General features: G+C 44.3%; 1 pseudogene; it reads right to left on the bottom strand.

Moving 5' to 3' along the window:
* Positions 1 to 16,329: 16,329 nt before the first annotated feature.
* LOC144766756 (small ribosomal subunit protein eS24 pseudogene) lies at positions 16,330 to 16,721 on the bottom strand (annotated as a pseudogene).
* Positions 16,722 to 17,202: the final 481 nt, after the last annotated feature.

Raw genomic sequence — 17,202 nt, 5'->3', positions numbered from 1 at the left:
GTTGTCAGTTTCTTTAGGCTAATTGCTGTTTTCATGAATTTGAATTATACCTTTTCTGTCTCGTTGTAGAATGTTATTATGTTTATATCAGAAGCCAATGTTTGTGTTTTTAATCCAAACACATGATAGTGATTGCACTGGTTTTATATTTCTCGTAGGACAAGAGAATGTCAGCACATCATGTTGAAGAAATGGAAGAGTTTTTTGATATCACTGTTAAAATGACGTAACTTTCTATTTAAAATTATGTTTTTTATAATCTGTTGAAATCACCCATTGGGCATGAGTTAGAAAGTTGATGTGGTGAAATATAACAGAATTGGACTATATCCTCTCAGTTAAGGACCCACTGGGGCAAGATATGAGGACCTAGGTTGGTCAAATATAAGGGTCTAGGAATGGTTTCCTTCAATGTGACAGTGCCCATTGGGGCAAAATTGTAGACTGCTGTAACATTATATTTTGTTCTGTTTTAATATACCTCCACTCATTTCCAGGTATAAATATAAATGTCACAAAAGTACAATAATATTTTAAAATATTGAGAAACAATATGGATTAAATGTATAATGGCTTGATATCATGTGGTCTTTAAAGGAAGTAGGTATATGAAAGTTACCACTTCAAAATGGATGCCGATGTTGCTTGCTTTTCATCATGGTTTGGGACAGGTAGTCCTACATCAATTGTTGTGTATGAGCACTATATGTTTTCACAATGCACAAACTTTCTTTGACCCATGACCAAGGTAAGGCTGCACCGAAACGCATCAGGCGTTTGTGGGCCATTTGTCTGCAAGTTTGGCATAAATAAGATCACCCATTTTTCATATAATGGTTCAAAGAACTTTGAAATCAGAGATTTCATTAATTGTAATACTACCTTTACCATATATATTATACAATGTTCATGTGACAAGACATATGTAGGTAGTAGTATTCGATGCTTGAAGACACGTATACAAGAACATCTAAGAGCTATTAAAAATGGAGATCTAAAATATCCTATGGCCAATCACATTTGTACAGAGCACCCCAATGAAAGGACAGTCAAATTCCATGCAATTGATCATCAGAAAGCCAATATTAGAGGTGGAAATAGGGAACATAATCTCAGACGACTAGAATCTGTCTGGATTTGTCGGATGAGAAGTGTACAGTATGGAGTGAATCAAAATAATGAGTTTCATCATTTCTTGTGAATCTGGGTATATAATTTTGGTGTCCATCTATAAATCATTTGCCTGAGACTCTGAAAGTACTTAATGAATTCGGAACCATGAGTTTCAAACTACATGTATTGGCAATTTAATTTATGGCCTATGGCTCATGTATAATTGTTGGTGTGTTCAAAAATCCTTTTTTCCTGGATATATTTGTTAGAGTCAATCTTAACATGCGGATGCTGTGTCGATCTTCATTAAATTAAATGAAAATGCTGTAATGTTTAGATCAACTCAGACCTTTTTTCTTTTTCTTTTAACTTTATCTTTTCTCTGTCATTCATAAATTCATATAATAGTGATTCTTTTTCTACCCAGTATATCATGGCTGACCTTAAACATTATTAGGAAGTCAATATTCCCTCGTAGACATTGAAAGTTGTTTTACTTTAGATGCTCCAAGAATGGCGATTATATTCACATGCCCGTTTTCTCATTTTTTGTAAAAATTTTTGTAAATTCTTTAATATGGGTTGCGACGTTTTACACGGTCGTCTTCACGTTATCTATAATTCCTTTAGGACTGTAACAACCCACTTTCATATGTCCGTTCCTAATATATCTCTTTAATTCTTTAATATGGTTGACAACGTTTCATACGCCCGTTTTCACATTTTTACAATTCACTTAGGACGTAATAACTTACAACCTCAAGATTTAACATGAATGGAATACTGACTATATGTGATTGACACGCTCTCAAAATTACTTAAATAAAAAATGTCATTATATTTTTTCCTTTCCTATTTTATTATCATTTAAAAAGTTTCAGATTTATACACTTAAAATTTATTATTTTCTCTCTTTTCTCTATAAATATCGCGGAGTAGTATAGCTTTACGAGCTTAAAATAGGTTTTGCTTTTGAAAAAAGACAGTCCAAGATGGCCGCTGAAAAAAACTAAGGCTTTCTACCTCTTTAAACACACTTCCGGTAATCGATAGTCTTTTTGAAAACACAGGTGTTTCCAATTATTCCATTAAAAAGTATATATAAGCCAGTGGGCCTGATGTCTTTTTCAGTTGCCGCTCCACGTCTGACGATCGAGGTATTCTGGCTACCATGCCGTTCCTCCGGTAAGTTCAGCCGTAGGCTCTGCCCGGATATGTTAGGAACTGACTTGCATGTCTGGTTTTGCTTAGGTTGGACCTGATTCTAAATCTCCTCCTGGTATTGTTTAGCTTTCATATATAAAGCGTTCTCTTCACGTAGTCTTTTTAGTAAGATCGTGATAATGTTACTTTTAGTGATAGAATATTTGATAGCGCAGTTGTGCTTTTGGTGATTGGGAAGTGATTGGTATTTTTCAAATAACCAACAGAACAGTATTAAAATGTTAGCCCATCCAAAATATATTATCTTGAAGAATGTCTCATATGAAGGGCACAAATAGTAAAATATTCTTTCACAGACAGTTAGTTCTTGATTCTAAACGCTATAAATCTTATTCTTTTTCTTTTCTTTTTTAGTTTCCTCAAAATACATACTTGAACTAACAGGTATTTTGCTTTACCAAATGTTTTGTAACTACACGGTTTTATTTATATTTTTTTCGATTGTTAATTAGGTTTATCTTAATAGATATGTTAAGATGTGCTCTATGAATAGTTATAATTTTGAGAGTGTGTTCATGCATATTATCTAAGCAATATCGTTTTATATTGAATTATTTTTTTACTGCCTGTGTACAAATATAGGGTGTCATTGAATCTTTCATAAAGAATGCTTTATGTAATCAGGAGCGAGTACCATCTGAAGTAACATTTTCACAATGTGTGATTAAAATCTATGTATTTCTGCTCCACATATTAGGGAATCACATTAGCCATTAATTGTTTAATTTCCTTAACCAAATTTTCTGGGTATATTTGTCGACACATATTTCTGTGGTATTTATGTGAATATTTAATATCACTGATCCAAACATTATTCATGTATATTTCCAGATTTTCTACTTTGTGTCGTAATCATAAGAATTTCCTGCTCTAAATAGATCCTTAAAGGACTTATTTTCTGGAGGTATGATGGCACTCAAACTTTGATATGTTTCATTACTCTTGATTCTCCTGATAAATTGACATTATTTAATTATTGGTACAATATTATTTATGTATATTTCAGATCTTCCACTTTGTGTTTGAATTATGAGAATTTCCTGTTCTAAATAGATCCTCAAAGACAATTTTCTAGAGGTACGATGATATTCTTGCTATGAATTTGTTTAGTTGTTTGAGATCTGTTTGTAATTTTATTCTATGTTTATTTTCCATTGGATTCTCTTCTCTGTTGTCCAATGTTCAGCCAGGAATGAAGTTTAGTGTAGGAACTTCACAAACAACAAAATTGCTTTCCCTTTTTTTGTTTAAAAATGTATATTGACAGTACTTTGAATAACAGTAGTATGTATTTCATCATGACTATGGAATAACTCGGATTGATCTAGATTGGTTTTAATTTGTTTTGTATATATTTTGACAATTATTTAATCTGATCGTTCTTGTCATTGTAAATAATGTATGTTTGTATATATATATGTGGATTTGTAATATCCTATATGTTTTATCTTTAGCCCTGAAGAAGTCTCATTCTTGAGACGAAACGCGTTGGCTAAAAAAAGAGAAATCTATGGATCATTTTTTCTACTGATTGACTATCATAATAAAGAATTGAAAAACAACTATTCTCAAGTCCGGACCTGTTCATTTGGAGTGAACTCTGCAAAACTTACTAAAGATTGCTAAAACTATTCAAGAGACTTTCTGATGGGTGCTGATTCCACTATTTTTGTTCTGTAGAGAAGGGTTTTCCCTTAAAGGAATAGACGGGGTTGTATTCCTTGGTTTCCTGGGCACCATCATCATACTACTAAGTCACTGACTACAACAGGTGCAGTTTTCTTTGCCTCAACCCTTGTGTATATATTTGTATTGCGTTTGTGGGCCATTTGTTCGTAAATAAATCACGCTTAATGGATTTGGGGTCAAGACTATTTTGTTAAAACACAGAGTATCTGGAGATATATATATATATATATATATATATATATATATATATATATATATATTTATATATATATTTCCACTGAAAAAAAACAAAGGTCACAAAGACATAGTTAGGTTCACATTTCACTCATTCAAAGCCAGTGAAATTGAACAGTTATAGTTACCTGAGCTAACTATAATTTATGTACCCGCAATTCACTGTTCATGACCTCACATATTACATCACTTGTGACATGGTCGATGACATCACTGATGACATGTTAAATGATAAGACTTAAAGATATATACTAAGCTAACGCATAGGTTAATTTACTATTCTTTCAGTACTAGTATTTAGTCATACTATTTCCAACATATCTCATCTGAGAGGCTGTGCGACTGTCTGTATCAGTGTGTGAGTGGATATCTGAGTGGCTGTATGGATATGTGACTGGGTGTATGAGTGTGTTAGTGGGTTTTTGAGTAACTGTATGGCTGAGTGAGTGGCTGTGTGAGTGGCTTTATTGGAGAGTGAACGGGAGTGTTAGTGGCTTTATGGGTGAGTTAGTGACTGTGTGAGTGGCTGCACAGGTGTGTGAGTGGGTGTGTGTTGGAAATGGCCCTTTTTGCAGGGTTACCCCCAAACATTTTGCTTCTTCCTCCCTTATTTTTCCTGACCTGTGGTTGTTGGCAATAGGACCATTGGCACTTTACCACTGCTGATCAGTGCTAAAGTGCATATGCTCTGTGTAAATTGCATTGTAATTGGTTATCCATGATTGGCATATTTGTACCACCAATAAGTCCCTAGTAAAGTGCACTAGGTGTGCAAGGGCTGGTGATACAAATGCTACTAGTGGGCCTGCAGCACTGATTGTGCCACCCACATGAGTAGCCCTAAAGTGGTTTCTCAGGCCTGCCACCGCAGTCTATGAACTGCCATGTCCGCCTGGTCCGTGTCCCCACTGACCAGGCCTAACCCTTCCCTTTCTGTACACATTGGTCACCCCATGGAAGGCCCAAGGTACCCCCTTGGGCAGGGTGCAGTGTATGTGAAAGGTAGAGCATGTACTAGTGCAGGTGACATGCTCTGATAGTGAATTACAGACATTTTCGTTTTTCACTATTGTAAGGCTATCTTGCCCCATATGCTATCATGGGGAATGCTGGCTACAGTGGCTACCAGCATATCTTCCTATAGGAGCAAGATAGGACATACAAGTCTGGAATCCCTGAACTCAGAATTAAATATCACATCTTTTAGGAAAGGTTGTTTTTAAATCCTGTGTTTGAGAACACCACTTTTAGAATGTTGCTGTTCTCTTGTCTGACCTTTCTGTGTGCCTTGGCCTGTTTGTGAATTGGCTGTCTGGTTTGAGAGTGACAGAGGCTGGGAGCCCCCACGAGGCTGGCTGAGTCAGTCCTAGGCTGAATGACTGCATCTGCATCTTGAGTGGTGGGAGGGGATAGCACCTGGGCCTGAATAGGGCTGTGCCCGCCTTCCATAATGCTGGCTCCACCTCCTGCTGGGCGGCTGACGAACCTGCCCCTCTCCCTGAAAGGAAAGCAGAGGCCAGGAAAACAAAGTGCTCAAGGAACTCCCAGAACTGGTTCAGGCCGGGCTCAGAGCCCTCCTGCACAAAGGGATCAAAGACTTTTAGGGGTATAAGTACAGGACTCCTGACTACAGAAAATTAGATCATCCTGGAATCAAGAAGGAACCTCTGATAAGGAGAAAGCTGCAACTGATTAAGGAAGACTGTCCTGCTATTGCTCTGCTGGACTGACCTGTTGTTGCTTTGCTGCCAAGGAGAAGGGAAGGACTTTGCTTTTGGTGCTGTGTCCACTTGCTTGAAGGAATCTCCAAGGGCCTGAACAGAGCTGGTTCCCTGTTAAGAAGTCCCAGGAACAAAAGGACTTCACCACCATCTTCCCTGAACTCTGCTGAGAGAGTTCTGTCCTTCCTAGAGTGCCTGGGCCAGTTGTGGTGCCTCTGGAAGTTGTACCTGTGTTGAGAAGCTGGAAACCAAGCTTTTAAAGACTTTTTGCAAGTTTTGTCGCATCGCTCGCTTGCGGAGCGCATCCCCGTTAGTGCGAGGTAATTTCCCGCCGCTACGGAGGCTGAGATCGTCGCAGCACCTGTTGCCGTTGCTAGAGTCATCGCATCCTTCATTTGCGGGACGCACCAGTCCGGTGCGGGAAGATTACCATCGCTGCGAATGTCGTCGCAGAGCCTGTCGTCACTGGGTGAGATCGTCGCACCGCTTGCTTGTGGACCGCATCACGTCGCTGCGAGTGTCGTCGCAGAGCCATCGCATCGAGGAACTGCGAGAGGAAGATCACCGCTGGTCCGCGCATCGTCCACCCGGAGATCGTCGCAGCCCCAAAGATCATCGCATCGTGCCTTTGCGAGGTTTTTCACTACGGAACCTCCGCACCGGAATCCATACAGGGTATCGCCTCCCTCCCCATACAGACCGGAGTCACCGCAACATGCCCGCTATATCCAGTGGGGTTGTCGCATCGCCTCCCCAGGGTCTCAGGAGTGAAGCATCGCTTGTTTTCCACAGCAACAGCTTCTTTTTTGGAACTTTGTCGCATTTAAAGGTACTGTTGGCTAAACGTGACGCAACTGTGAACTTTTCACGCAACTGTGGATTATTCTATTGCAACTTTAAGAACTCTTTTGCAACCATATTCTTGAACTGTGTTTGTTGGATTTTGTGTAGTTTAGATTATATACCTTTATTTTTCTAAACTGTTGTGGAGTCAGTTTGTGGTGTTTTCACTGTGTTACTGTGAGTGTTGGTACAAATACTTTACACATTGCTTTTGGATAAGCCTGACTGCTTGCGCCAAGCTACCAAGGGGGTGAGCAGAGGTTATCTAAAGAGTGTTTCCTCCTTACCTTGACTAGAAGCAAGGGTCCCTATTTGGACAGTGGTACCTAACTCTGCCAACTAGAGACCCCTAGTTCTAACATTGTTGGTCAGTGGTGGGATTTGAACTTGAATTTGTACTAGACCCACAGTGACTGGTGTACATCACTAGTGAGTGCAGACCACTACGCCACCGCATACTACGGTTAAGTGTTTTTATTTTTGGTTCTATTTTTGATCGTAACCCTGAAAGAATCCAAGCATCATGTCTCAGAATGGTAAACCTGCAAGTGATGTTGCAGAACTGGAGTTTGATATTGAAATGTTAAGTGATTACAAAGTAGGTCAACTCAGGCAGTTCTGCAGGAACTTTGGATGCCCCATGAAGCGCCGCTCCAAGAAGGAGGAGCTATAGGAGGCCTTAAGGGCCTGGTGGGAGACCAAACAAGCTGCGGAGACAGATGATGCAGGAGTGGATGAGGATGCACAAAGGGATGGTTTCAGGCCACATGATCTGCCTGTGTCCAGAGCGGGCTCAGGGGCTAGCAGCAACCATTCAGCAGACAGTTTTTCCCCAGAGGAGTAGGAGGAAAACCAAAGGACTAGAGATCATAAGTTAGAAATGTTGAGGCTTGAAATGGAGCTGAAGCAAATGGAATAAGAAAGAGAAAGAGTGGAAAGAGAATGGGCGGCGGAGGAGAGCAAAAATGCCCGTGCCCTGGAGGAATTGAAATTGACCTTGGCCCATAAATTGAGAATGAGGAAGCATGAGTTGGAGCTCGAGAGGCTTGAGTCCATGAGTGTCTCAGCTGAAGAAGAAACATGTGTAGCTCCAGAGGTGAGCTTTGCAGAGTTGGAGGTGGAGTCCAGCTCAGATGGTGGCAGCAAGATTATAGTTTCCAGTGCTGAGAGACAGGTACAAACACCCAGAGATGTGGCACCTGACTTGAGGGAGGGGGTCAACATACACCAGGGGGTTCAGATTTATGATGTAGTTCCAGTGGAGTGCAGTGTTCCTGAAGTAGATTGGGGGACTGGCACAGGGGACCATATTCCTAGTGATAGGACGGACACTCTACTGACTCTAGAGGAGAGGTACAGGGAGAGGGGTTCCCCCATGGAAGAAATCTTGGTGTGTGTGTGTGTGAAGACCCGCCAGAAGAGTGTGGGTTGTATGACAGAGACAGTCAGATACTGTCTTGCCAGTCTCAGGAGAGTGGTGTGGAATACTTGTGTGAGGCAATGGAGGGTGAGGCAAAGGGTAGCTTGGTTAACAACTGTGGGGGGCTGTGTGATCCATTTGTTGGAGAGCCTATTTTAAGTCCCTGTTTTCCAGAGCTATGCCAACACCCGGTGGAGTATGAGTTCTCTGATCCCAGGGAGCTTGCATTGGAGGCAGATCTCATGGTAGATTCCAGAGAGTCTGAAGAGGCATTGGGGAGTGATTCCAAAAGAAGTGGCGCAGATATCTTCCAGACCTGTGAGGTGGAAGAGGTTCCATGTAGCCCAGTTAGGTCCCAGTATAGTGGGAGGGGTGTAGGGGCTCATGTCCGGTCTCAGTGGAGAAGGAGTGAGTGTGGGACAGTGTGTCTCATGGTGCCTGAAACCCAGTCTCAGGGCCTGGAGGGTTTCTTAAGGGAACACCAGGTTGGGGGGCCTAGAAGGTGCTAGTAGGCCATTTGAGGAGAATCTCCTAGTGTCAGGAGAACCTGGAGCCTCTGTAAACAGAGCTCCGGTGGTTCTGGTGGCTGGCATTGCCACTCCATTTGGGAGGGTACAGAAGTCCAGACTGAGGGGTGAGAGGGGGAAGGAGCATCCAGTAGGAGAACCAGTGGGTCAGGGGCCAGCAAGAAGGGCTGAGTCACCGGTGAGTGACCACAGTGACTTCATTTCTGTCCTGGGGGATCTTCCCGCACTGTCAGGTGGACAGGGGTCGGGAGATCTGCACCAGGCAGACTGCCACAGGGCACATGAGTCATATGTCACCCTCAGGGGGTTACTGTGTGAGTTCCCAGAAGTCCTGGCATGCCAGGCAAATGCACAACAGCAGGTATTGGTCCCTGGGTTGGGAGACAAGGTTCAGGATCTGCCTGACCTGAAGGAAGGATATCTGTAACCAGTGTCCTGACCAGTTTGGCTTCCAGTGGTACCTCTCCATTAGGGAGGGTGCAGCGCTCTGGAAGGGGGCACAGAGGAAGGGAGCCCTCGCCTCTGACCCCGGTTCAACCTGAAGGGTTAAACCCTGGGTTGGGAGACCAGTTGCAGGATGGAGGTCCTCAACTGGTAGGAGAGTTGTGTTCTGTGGCGCCTCTCCTGGGAGGAGAGTGCGGGAACCCAGAAGGCGGGGTAGGGAGCGGAGAGCCTCGCCCGTGACCCCTGGTCAGCCTGAAGGTACAGACCCCGGGCTGGCGAGTCAGTGTCAGGATGCCCTACCTGACTTGGCAGGGGGGAGAGTGGAAGAAAGGTGCCAGGCAGCTGGGGCTACTGCCCTCCACTCTCTTATGCCACAGAGGTTAGAGAGGCCTGACAGGCATGTGGCCTGGCTCTCATCACTGACAGCTGTCAGTGACCCCTGTGGTTGGTTGTCCTGGTGGGCAGGGTTGCCCCTAGAAGGGGGGCAGGAGCCTCACCCTGGGGGTGGACTGGGCCACACCATTGTGTTAGCCAGGTGGGTACTGTGTACCAGTGTGGGCATATCTGTGAGTGAAGTCCTGGTGCGCCAGGCAAGTGTTCCACCGCAGGGGTTGGTCCCTGGGTGGGGAAACCATGTTCAGGTGTTGTCTGACCTGGAGGCTTTGGAGCCTATATTTGAGGGCCAGGTCCGGGGTGTCCCCCCTGACCTGGGATACGAGTTGCAGGATATAAACCCTGAACTGGTGGGTGAATGGTGTGGGACACCTGCCACAGGTGCCCTGGCTGTTCTAGAAGGGGGTACCGCTCCAGGTGGGAGGGTACAGACCCCCAAGGAAGAAGAGGACCGGGTGTGGGGAATCCTACCCCAGCCTCCTGTCCAGCCACCGGATACAGGTCCAGGACAGGTGGGTCAGTGCCAGAGTATCAGAGCTGACCTGACAAGTGAGGGATTGGACAAAGGGTGCCAAGCACCTGGGGCTACTGCCCCTCACCCTCTGATGCCACAGGGATTTGAGAGCCCTGAGAGGCATGAGGCCTGGGTCTCATCCCTGATCACTGTCGGTGGTCAATGTGGCTGGCTGTCTGTCAGTTGGGACACACCTGTGAGTAAATTAAGGTTAGGTGCTGCACAGGTGGTGTCCACAGGTGAGGAGAAGGGTTCCACATGGATTGACATGGTGGACCCTGAGAGTATGGATAGAGTGATCCAACTGAGTTCAGGACGGAGTAGAACAGGAATAGCGCCCTGCTGTTTGGGCCAGTTTCCATGTTCTATCGCCTTAAGCAGGGAATCCCATTGAGGTATCGTTTGGTCTACCCTGGCTTTAGGATGGAAGGCGGTTGTGTTGGAAATGGCCCTTTTTGCAGGGTTATCCCCAAACTTTTTGCTTCTTCCTCCCTTATTTTTCCTGACCTGTGGTTGTTGGCAATAGGACTCTGGGCACTTTACCACTGCTGATTAGTGCTAAAGTGCATATGCTCTCTGTGTAAATTACATTGTAATTGGTTATCCATGATTGGCATATTTGTACCACCAAGAAGTCCCTAGTGAAGTGCACTGGGTGTGGAAGGGATGGTGATACAAAAACTACTAGTGGGCCTGCAGCACTGATTGTGCCACCCACATGAGTAGCCCTAAAGTGGTGTCTCAGGCCTGCCACCGCAGTGCCTGTGTGCAGTCTGTGAACTGCCATGTCCGCCTGGTCCGTGTCCCCCCTGACCAGGCCTGACCCTTCCCTTTCTTTACACATTGGTCACTCCTATAGAAGGCTCAAGGTACCCCCTTGGGCAGGGTGCAGTGTATGTGAAAGGTAGAGCATGTACTAGTGCAGGTGACATGCTCTGATAGTGAATCACAGCCATTTTCGTTTTTCACTATTGTGATGCTATCTTGCCCCATATGCCATCATGGGGAATACTGGCTACAGTGGCTACCAACATATCTTCCCATAGGAGCAAGATCGGACATTAAAGTCTGATATCCCTGAACTCAGAATTTATTAACACATCTTTTAGGAAAGGTTGTTTTTAAATCCTGTGTTTGAGAACAGCACTTTTAGAATGTTGCTGTTCTCTTGTCTGACCTTTCTGTGTGTCTTGGCCTGTTTGTGAATTGGCTGTCTGGTTTGAGAGTGACAGAGGCTGGGAGCCCCCAGGAGGCTGGCTTAGTCAGCCCTAGGCTGAATGACTGCATCTGCATCTTGAGTGGTGGGAGGGGATAGCATCTGGGCCTGAATAGGGCTGTGCCTGCCTTCCACAATGATGGCTCCACCCCCTGCTGGGCGGCTGACGACCCTGCCCCTCTCCCTGAAAGGAAAGGAGAGGCCAGGAAAACAAAGTGCTCAAGGAACACCCAGAACTGGTTCTGACCGGGCTCAGAGCCCTCCTGCACAAAGGGATCAAAGACTTTTAGGGGTATAAGTACAGGACCCCTGACTACAGAACATTAGATCATCCTGGAATCAAGAAGGAACCTCTGCCAAGGAGAAAGCTGAAACTGAAGAAGGAAGACTGTCCTGCTGTTGCTCTGCTGGACTGACCTGCTGTTGCTTTGCTGCCAAGGAGAGGAGAAGGACTTTGCTTTTGGTGCTGTGTCCCCTTGCTTGAAGGAATCTCCAAGGGCCTGAGAAGAGCTGGCTCCCTGGTAAAAAGTCCCAGGAACAAAAGGACTTCACCCCCAGCTTCCCTGAACTCTGCTGAGAGAGTTCTGTCCTTCCTAGAGTGATTGGGCCAGTTGTGGTGCCTCTGGAAGTTGTACCTGTGTTGGGAAGCTGGAAACCAAGCTTTTAAAGACTTTCTGCAAGTTTTGACGCATCGCTCGCTTGCGGAGCGCATCCCCGTCAGTGCGAGGAAATTCCCGCCGCTACGAAGGCCGAGATCGTCGTAGCGCCTGCTGCCACTGCTAGAGTCGTCGCATCCTTCGTTTGCGGGACGCACCAGTCCGGTGCGGGAAGATTACCATCGCTGTGAGTGTCATCACAGAGCCTGTCGTCACTGGGTGAGATCGTCGCACCGCTTGCTTGCGGACCGCATCACGTCGCTGCGAGTGTCATCGCAGAGCCATCGCATCGAGGAGCTGCGAAAGGAAGATCACCGCTGGTCCGCGCATTGTCGCCCCGGAGATCGTCGCAGCCCCAACGATCATCGCATCGTGCCTTTGCGAGGTTTTTCACTACGGAACCTCAGCACCAGAATCAATACAAGGTATCGCCTCCCTCCCCATACAGACCGGAGTCACCGCAACACGCCCGCTACATCCAGCGGGGTTGTCGCATCGCCTCCCCAGGGTCTCATGAGTGACGCATCACTTGTTTTCCACCGCACCAGCTTCTTTTTTGGAACTTTGTTGCATTTAAAGGTACTGTTGGCTAAACGTGACGCAACTGTGAACTTTTCACGCAACTGTGGATTATTCTATCACAACTTTAAGAACTCTTTAGCAACCTTATTCTTTAACTGTGTATGTTGGATTGTTGTTGTTTTGGTCTTGTGTAGTTTAGATTATATACCTTTATTTCTCTAAACTGTTGTGGAGTCAGTTTGTGGTGTTTTCACTGTGTTACTGTGAGTGTTGGTACAAATACTTTACACATTGCTTTTGGATAAGACTGACTGCTTGTGCCAAGCTACCAAGGGGGTGAGCAGAGGTTATCTAAAGAGTGTTTCCTCCTTACCCTGACTAGAAGCAAGGGTCCCTATTTGGACAGTGGTACCTACCTCTTCCAACTAGAGACCCCCAGTTCTAACAGTGTGTAAATGGCTGTATGGGCTACTGAGTGGCTGTGAGAGTCACTGTATGGGTGAGGGAGTGGCTGTGTGGGTGAGTGAGTAGCTGTTTCAGTGTGTGTATAGGTAAGTGAGTGGGTGTGAGTGGTTATATTGTAGAATGAGTGTGTGTGAGTGGCTATAAGGGTGAGTGAGTGGATGCATGGATATGTGAATAGGTATATAAGTGGTTCTGTGGGTGTGTGAGTGTTTTCAGTTTAGAAATATGTTTATTTAGACCGTGGGTCTTTAAACAACATAAAAATATATTACAGTAAATATTTTAAACCATACAATACAAATTTCAATGATACCTTGAAGGGGCAATTCCTGCCTCCCACCAATAGCTTACAAATTTCCCATATATAAAAAGCACCCATGATATTCTCAATGATAAAAAATCTGTCCAAAAATATATCTTAAAACTAATGCTACAACCTAAAAAGTTTATTTAGAACAATGCCCAAATTTACTTCCAGGCTAATTTTTTATCCAACTGTTTCTGATTCCAGCAAGGAACTTTTTATCACCTTCATATATTTTGCCATAGCATTTGCTATATCAAGGTTTGGCATGTCAGTAAGAAGTGTAATCGCGAACAGGCGCTCATTTACACCGTATTTTAGAAAGATGGGTCGTAAAAATATTTTCAGCTAGGGCGAGAAATTTGGACAGTCCAATATGATATGTAAATTGTCACACTTTGTACCAAATCCACAGCGACATTTGCCATCAGATTGTACCATTACTGCTTTTCTATTTACATGTGAAACATCATGATTGATGCCTAATCTCCATCTGAGCACTTCGGCTCTAAGTCCTGGGTTGAGTAGTGTATCTAGGTAGGAGTACCATATTTCATTCTCCCAGCTAGTCATCATATTCTTTCTTTCTGAGGTACATCAGATCCTCTAGCCTGGATACTTCATTCCCTACTATTCTAAGCTCCCCATTCGTAGCTTCTACCAAGATTGATGACTGGTTGAATTTCGCTTTTAGGTTTTTACAAACTATGAACAATTTCATTCTGGGTGTGTGAGTGGTTGTATAGGTGAGTGAGTGGCTGTATGGGTAAGTGAGTGGGTGTGTGAGTCTCTGTAGGGGTGTGTGAGTGGCTGTAAGGGTATATGTGTGTGTGTTTATGTGCCTGTATGACTGAATGTGTGAGTGACTGTATTGGTGCGTGAGTGGTTGCTTGAGTGGCTGTATGGGTGAGTTAGTAGGTGTAAGAGTAGCTGTATGAGTGAGTAGAAGGATGAGTGGCTCTATGAATGAGTGATTGGTTGTGTGAGTACTGGTTTGGGCCTGTGAATGGGTACAGGAGGGGTTGTGTGGCAGTGGGAGTGGATGTATGAGATATTCTATGGGGGTGTGAATGGGTGTCTGAGTGGTTCTGTGGATGTTGTCATCAGTGATATCAATTGAGATGTCATCTGTGATATCATCAGTCATGTCACTGACCATGTCATCAGTAATGTTTTATGTGAGGTCATAAGCCGAGAATTGCAGGAGCATAAGTTCTAGTTAGCTAAGGTAACTATAACTTCTGCAATTCACTAGTTCAGTATGAGTGAAATGTGCAGCTAACTATATCATCTTTATAACCTTTGTTTTTTTTTCACGGTATTCATAAGGTTTTTAAATTCTATGTCCAAACTATAATGTCCCTGTAAACATTGGTTTAGTTTGTGAGTGGTTGTGTGGGTGAATGAGTGGGTGTGTGAGTGGTGGAGTTGGTGTGAGAGTAGATGTGTGAGTAATTGTATGGGTTTGTAAGTGGGTGTGTAAGTGGTTTATGTGTGTGAGACTGGGTGTATGTGTGTCTGTATAGGTGAGTGAGTATCTGAGTGCTGGTATGGATGAGTCAATGGCTAGGTCAGTGGCTGTATGCATGAGTGAATGAGTGTGTGAGGGCCTCTATGGATGAGTGTCTGCATGTGTGAGTGACTCCATGGGTGTATGAGTGGATGTTTGAGTAGCTGTATAACTGTGTATATCAGTGGCTCTATGAGTGAGCGAGTGGTTGTGTGAGTACCTTTATGAATGAGTGAGGGGTGTGTGAACGGTTGTATAGGTGTGTGAATGGGAGTTTGAGTGGTTGTGTGGTTCTCTGAGTGGAAGCATGAGGGTCTTGTGGATGATGTCATCAGTGGTCGTCAGTGATGTCATTTCAGATGTCATCAGTGATACCATTAGTGATGTCACTGACCATGTCATGAGTGATGTAATAAGTGAGGTCCAAGGCAGGGCATTTCAGGGGCGTAAATTACATTTATCTATAACTGCTGAATTTCACTGATTTTGTATGAGTAAACTCTGAGCTTAACTATAACGTCCCTGTAACCCTTGTTTTTTTTAAAGAATTTCTATGTTTTTTTAAGTTTAATTCCTAACTATAACATCCCTGTAACCATTGGTTTTTATTGAATTTTAAAGGTTTTTTAAATGTGTATTTCCTAACTGTAACCTGTAACCTTTGAAAGTGTGTGTGTGTGAGTGGCTGTATAGGTAAGTGAGTGGGTGTGTGAGTTTCTTTAAGGGTCTGTGACTGGGTGTGGGAGTGGTTTTGTGGGTGTGAGTGGCTGTATTGGTCTGTGAATGGGTGTGTGAGTGGCTGTATGGATCTGTGAGTGGGTGGGTGAGTGTTTGAGTGGATCTGTGAGTGGGTACATGATTGTCTGAGTGTTTATTCAAGCGGGTGCATGAGTGAGTATCTGAGTGGGTATGAGAGTGTCTTAGTGGGTTTGCAAGTGCCTCCATGAGTATATATGTCAGTCTGTCAGTGAGTGTAAGAGTGTCTGACATGAGTCTGTGTGTAGGGATAGGTGGTAAACCCCACTCCCCCAACAGAGTTCACAGAGTTTTTCACACCCTGCACTCCAACCGGAGTGCTGAATGCCAAAAACTCTGCCACAACCAGCGTAGCGGAGTTTACCTGCACGCGTTGATCGCTCATCCTATAGTAAACTCTTCCTCACAGGCAGTAGGCTGGACTCCACCCCCAGCAGGTGTAGTGACCCGTCTGCTGATAGGGCTTATCCGTGGCCTTTGTACCTCATGTTGTTATATCTTGTGCCAGGACTCCCCTGTTTCACTTCACGGCTGTTTCCCACCTGGGCCTAGGCCCTATTAAGCACCGTTGGTATGGGTTAGTCTGTACACATGGTTCACTCCTGTAAATGCCTGACTGGAAGGCACTTCCTCTACCGTCTTTGCCCTTCGTGTGGTGAGTGAGAATGGCGTGGTAGTTTTTTTTTCAATTTTTATAAATGTTATTAGAGAACGTCGAACGCTGTCTTAACAGACATGATGACCAGGAGGTTCAATTCTTCCGTTAACATTCTTCACCTCACTTTTTACCAGCACCAACATTTGCCTTTGCTGTGCCCCAGACCTTCTTCGTTCTATTTTTACGTCCTTTGCGCTGTTTCCTGGATGTCTTTTTCTTTTCATACAACCCATGCCGGGCAAGCCTGTGCTTGTGCTCATTCTTCTTTGCATAGTCGAGAAAGCTGTAAATCATACCAAAGCCTCTTGTCTTGCACCACCAAAGTCAGTTCTGAAGCCAAATACAAAGATTGCATCTGGGGTGGTTTTGTACATTTTGGCTAGCTTATCCTAGATTTCAGTCTTTGGGACAGTGGCCTTTCCAGGGTGAAGAACATCAATGACCATCTGCTTCAGTTGCAGAAGCCTGTTGATCATAAACTTCCTGGTTCGGACCGTCACAGTGTTGTTCATCTTGGCCACTGCTCGTCTCGAGAAACCAGCAAAGGAGGCAATGGGGTGGTAGTTATTTCCAAATGTGTGCTGAGGTAGAGCAATGGGGAGGCAGAAGGAGGCCGGGAAGAGGGAAGGAGGCCTCTGTGTTAGCCCCTAACACTGTTCATATCGATCAGGATGCTAGAGTCAGCAGCAGAGCATAGGAATGCAAGGTGTAACTGTTTACTGTATTTACATAAAGAAGGAACTGCTTCTAATGCTGACAGAAGGCCTCAGAAATTTAAATGCTACGTAATGTATGAGGCGTTCACACCCCCCCCCCCCCCTTCCCATCCTACCCTCTATCAAACTGTAAATACTGTATTTGGCATTTTAGTTTTTTTTGTTTTTTTTTTTGCCGAGTTTTATATAGCGCGAACTAGACCCGAACTGAATCAGGTATCAGAGCGCTTTACATAGCACCAGTTACGTTACATGAGGACACGCAATTTATTTAAAG

This window comes from Lissotriton helveticus, chromosome 7 (assembly GCF_964261635.1).
Source record: "Lissotriton helveticus chromosome 7, aLisHel1.1, whole genome shotgun sequence".
Lineage (NCBI taxonomy): Eukaryota > Metazoa > Chordata > Amphibia > Caudata > Salamandridae > Lissotriton > Lissotriton helveticus.
The sequence above is the reverse complement of the archived record's forward strand: the minus strand, read 5'-3'. Positions and strand labels throughout refer to the sequence as shown.